This window comes from Papaver somniferum, chromosome 6 (genome assembly GCF_003573695.1).
Source record: "Papaver somniferum cultivar HN1 chromosome 6, ASM357369v1, whole genome shotgun sequence".
NCBI classification, from domain to species: domain Eukaryota; kingdom Viridiplantae; phylum Streptophyta; class Magnoliopsida; order Ranunculales; family Papaveraceae; genus Papaver; species Papaver somniferum.
In genome coordinates this window covers 168,450,058-168,455,467 of record NC_039363.1, presented here as the reverse complement: position 1 = coordinate 168,455,467, position 5,410 = coordinate 168,450,058, and the positions used below count along the sequence as shown (strand labels likewise).

General features: G+C 33.4%; 1 non-coding gene across 1 annotated transcript; it reads left to right on the top strand.

The window, feature by feature from the left end:
* The first annotated feature begins 4,253 nt into the window (after positions 1 to 4,253).
* LOC113292247 lies at positions 4,254 to 4,379 on the top strand. Its single transcript, XR_003331740.1, has one exon. It is a non-coding gene; the product is annotated as a small nucleolar RNA snoR86 (small nucleolar RNA).
* The last annotated feature ends 1,031 nt before the right edge of the window (positions 4,380 to 5,410 follow it).

The following is a 5,410-nucleotide window of genomic DNA, read 5'->3' as shown; positions in this document are numbered from 1 at the left end:
TAAGCACAAGTTCAAAATGAATTCTCCCCCATAAAATGTCATTCCCTAAAGAACAACAAGAGCGACCTTACTTTCACAAGAAAAGAAGGATTTATTTGGACATTAAAAAATCACATGAAACATGAATTTGTATCCAAAAATACTCGACTAAATTAACCACAAGAGAACCCATGATTAGTTTAATAGGAAATGCTTAAATAAGAGAACTTATGGAGCCGCACAGTATATTCACAAGAAATGAATCAGGGAAAGACCAATACTGCGGAATATTCAAAGATTCATTATATTTATCATCAATATTTTCATAGAGACGTATAATAGACTTAATCTTTTTAAACAAAAGTTCATCTTATCTTCAATAAATATTTGCATAATGACATAATAGGCTTAATTAACTTTTGTAGTCAGAAGTTCATTCTATCTTTTATCAATATTTGCATAAAGACATATGATAGACTTAACTTTTGAGCAAGTATGGGACAATCATAGTTCATGGAAACAAATACAGATATCCATAACAATTTTTGCAATGTATAAAACCAATAAAGATTAATACTGCAAAATCATTTTCCCTTTGAAGGTAGAATCAATCTTTTTCGCACGGATTTACACCAAGAAAAGCTACCAAATGCGTATAAAAGTATTTTCTTAACAAATAAGAACATACAAAGTCATTAACGATCATGCACCATAGTTCACATAAGATGATTGTGAATATTCAAGAATCCCTTAGCAATGTGTACTACTGCCCATTCTTGAACTTCCTTCTTTGTGATTCACCAACAACATTCTTGTAAAAGCTACAAATGAGCTTAGAAGAGTATTACTCCAAGAATCCAAGTGCTCAAGCCCAAGAAAAGTTGGACAAGTGCGACGAAACGGAGCAAAACACTCAAAAAATGAGACGGGGAAAAGACCAATCTTAACTCATCCAAATTTAAGAGTTCTAATCTCCAATTTGAATATAACTCAAAATGGAAGAGACTTCAGAAAGAATGAGGTCATTCCGAGTTCAGACGAAGAAGTTACGGCCAAAACAAGTTTACCGAATATCGACGTCTACAGACCAGTATGCATATGGGTTTGCAAACGAATTTTCGTAACCAGGAGCAGTATGAAAACGGGTTTGCATATTAAAATCCCTGGATTTTGTTTTTAAATGATGGTATGCATACCTGGTATGTGTACCATGAAGTCCAAACATCCTGAACTACTATTTTCAAACCTAAACATTTAAGAACCTTAAACACTTATCAAGTTGGGTGGAAATGAACGATAAGAAAGGTACGTGGATCATTATAAGTACTCTAAGCAAATAAATAAAATCACAAATCTTGCTCAAGTTTATATACATACCTTTTTAAATGAATCCAATCGAATTCTGCAGCCTTACCAAACATAATTTGAGCGCCCCAATTCTCGTGCTTCCCTCACCGTATACATAACAGGGCATTCCTTGATGAGGATGCACTTTTAACACAATCAATTTGTATTGAGGTGAACAATGTCTTGCTCACCACAAGTGATTGTGACAGACTTTTCCAGAACTATGGACTTTTCACCATCTATAGTTTTTGGATTATTCCGTTTCACTTTTGGATTATCATGAAAGAAATCACTTTTAGAACCTTTCACATCCAAATCCATCTTTCCAAAGAACTATTTATGTTCCAACATCATGGATACTGCATTCTCCATAGTCATGGAATTTTATGGGAGATTGTTCCTATTCACACTCAAAGCATCATTGACTTTATTTGGAACCCACTTATGAGTGCGTGTAGAAACAACCGAAACCTTCTTCCCATTACTCTCTTAAAGATTTCTCGAAACAGAATTAAATTGACTATTCTTTTGCAAGTTAGTCTTGCTCCAATTGGGAGTATCGAATCTTGTCTTCGTCTTTACGAAGTTATCCTTTTGATAACCATTATGATTGTGAAAAGACTTCGTATGACGTTTATAGGTAAATCTAGGTTTATCATAACAGTGATTCCTTTGCCTAAAGGTTGGAAAGTTACAACTTGTAATGTTAAGGGGATCAATCTTAGCATATAATCTTGGTTTCACAACTTCTTGTGATGCCCAAACAAGAACATCATGAATTTTCTCATTCCTTATACGAAAACAACATCTCCTTTCCATGTGACCTTTATTTCCGCAATAGTGGCAAACATAGGGAATGTTCTTACCTCGATTTATATGTGCTGACTTTGGAGGTTGATATACATTGCTCATTCGAACTTTAACAGCCGGTGAAGGTATTTCACTTTTGCCATCAGTGGAAATCTTTTGTTGAGAAGAATCACTAGCCTTATCAAATTTTACCTCTTTGCTAATACTTAGAGCATTTATTCCCTTATAGACCAGTCCTCGTGTATCACGATGATTTTTACTTGATCCTAGCATAGTGGTTAATTTTCTTGAACTAGTATTGGACTTTTTCAAGTCATCTTCCAACATCTTGATTTTATCAAGAGCAGCATCTAAATCAAACTCAAGGCATTTTTCTCGAGCGAGATAAACGCCTTCTCTGTCATCAAAACTTGCTTGCTGGGAGTTAATTCTTGCTTCAGTTTCTGCAAGTTTTTCTTCCAACAAGAAGTATTTTTATAAACATTATCACATTCAAGTGATTTTCTATTCAGGTTTTCCTCGGAATCTTTGAGGACCGATTCGCAAGAGCGATTCCAACCATAAAGACCTCCGTAAATCCTTTTCAATTTCTTGTTTTCTCGACAGAGAGGAGTCAGAAGAGGTGTGACATGATAAGTTGTAATCTTCTTTATTTTCAACGAATCCAAAAACTTAACATACGCTGAGACTTCCTCATCAACATCCCTATCAATATCTGAATCACCTTCATCAGAAAGTTCATCCAACTTTTCTTCTAGGCGTGTTTCCCATTAATCAACAGTTTCTACATCAAGAGAATATTTATATATTGACTTAGATGTGACAGTTCTCTCAGGTGAATCTATGCTTTTAGAAACACACTACACCATATCTTGCATTCTGCGACATATTAATTTCGGGGGTGTGTAACAGATATTGGCGTTGCTCCCTTGTCCAATGTCAATATCCGTTGCACACCCGAAAATACGTTGCGCAAAATAAATAATATTGGTTTGTTAAATAAAATTAATGGAGCAATGTTTTTGAAATGTGTAAAAACGTTGTACATCATTGGTATTTATGTAATATCACACACTTCCATGGGCTTTTAGTAGTCTTGTTCTTTTAATCTTTAAATATAGTTTTTATTTTTAGTTTTTTAGAAAGTACATTTATTCCCGTTTTTTATTCTCTCTCTTATTTTCAAAGAGTTTTTTTCCGAAAAATATCGAGAACCTCTCTTTCACTACTCGGTGTTGATCAAAACCTACTCTCAGAATCAAACCCAAAGATGTGTTTAGCTTTGCTAACCAAATCAAAACCTTTATTTCAGTAATCAGAACCCATAAATCTCGATCTATTCTCTAATATCCAAAAAAATCCTAAACCTAGAAAATTAATTTTGTTCATGAAATCCAAAATTAATGCATTTGACAGTTGATTGCTTCGTTGATTATCATCAGGTATAAACCATTATCTACTACTACTATTATTGTTGTTTAATTTTGATTTTGTTAGTGATATTTTGATTTATTATTTAACTCTGTGAAGTCTTACTGCATGTATAGGTTTTGGTGTTTTTTTTTTTTTTATTTTTTTGCATTTTGTAATTATAAAGCATGGGGTGTATTTAGATTTTAGTTCAATGTGTTTAATGAAGTTGCTCTGGTGTTTTGAAGTTAGGGGTTTACTCTGGAGTCTTGCTTTCAAATAGATTTTGGTTATTTTTATGTAATATATTTTGAACTAATTTAGATTCAATTGTCATAGGTCCAATTGCTTATTTATGTGTTTAATTTTCAATTTAATCCTCTTGATTCAATCTAAGATCTCCTCTTGATTTTCAGATTTTTTTTTCTTGATTTGATGAACTAAGTTTCAGTTATTTTATCTACTTGTCTTTCTAATCTAGGAATTGTTACATTTTGTGTTATTTGGATTGATTTATGTGAGTTAATTTAGTGAAATGGATTGATGCTTGAATCTTCTTTTGAAAAACATACGACATTATGGAATGGAATACTTTAAGTCATGATGATTATTAACATAAAAAGATTATACTTTTTGAATTGAGCTATACCTCACACTTTAACTGCGCTTTAGGGCTTATGTTTCAAATAAAAAGCCAATTTTGTTGCAAGCAAAGTCTTCTAATTCTAATGACATTCATATTTTCTATTGAAGGTTGGCAAATAACAATAAGAAATTTGTGTGCTTATCAAATCTCTTAATTTGGAATAAGGCATCGAACAAGTTGATGTGTTCAACCTTTTTTTTTTTATATCAGTTTGATTTGTTCTTAACTTGTATTTGTTTCGGTTGATTTAATGCATCTGCTATTGCTTATTTGTCATGACCCCTTGGTTATTCCGTGGTACTTAAAATCTTAATTACTGACTACTCTATACCACTTAATTCCCAAATCAATTAGATAATTTGTGTATGATTCATGACTTAGTGAACTTACTAATCATGTTGTTTTGTTAATTATTAGACTATATGTACATGTCTTGATTTCTTGGATAGTCCCTTACTAGGATGTTGATTTGTTGGAGTTGCAACGGGTGAACTTTCTTGAGTGTTTTCCATTTGATTGAGTGAAAATGCGGGGGTCACACGACCACACCCAACAATTCCTTTGGCAATCTGAGAGGGCTTACTCCAATACACTTTCTAGAGAATCAACTAGACAGTCAGACTCAATCTAGAATAAAGTATATCAAAGATTTTAATATCTCTAACTCTTAATTCAATCCACAATCATAAAATAGAAATCTGCGAGCCCGATTGAATATAAGAGGAATTACTTGAACGGTACCAAAGACCAATGTTCAAGTGTCAATCAATGTAAATCAACAACCAAAGGTTGGATATTCTAATTGATTTATCTTAACGCACAACCTGTGATATTTCAATTATATAACAAAATATAATGCGGAAAAGAAATAACACAGACACCAGAATTTTGTTAACGAGGAAACCGCAAATGCAGAAAAACCCTGGGACCTAGTCCAGTTTGAATACCACATTGTATTAAGCCGCTACAGACACTAAGCCTACTACCAATTCACTTCAGACTGGACTGTAGTTGAACCCTAATCAATCTCACACATATTCAAGGTACAGTTGCGCTCCTTTCGTCTCTAATCCCAGCAGGATACTACGCACTGGATTCCCTTAGCTGATCTCACCCACAACTAAGAGTTGCTACGACCCAAAGTCGAAGACTTGATAAACAAATCTGTCTCACACAGAAAAGTCTATAGGATTGAATAAATCTGTCTCTCACAGAAAT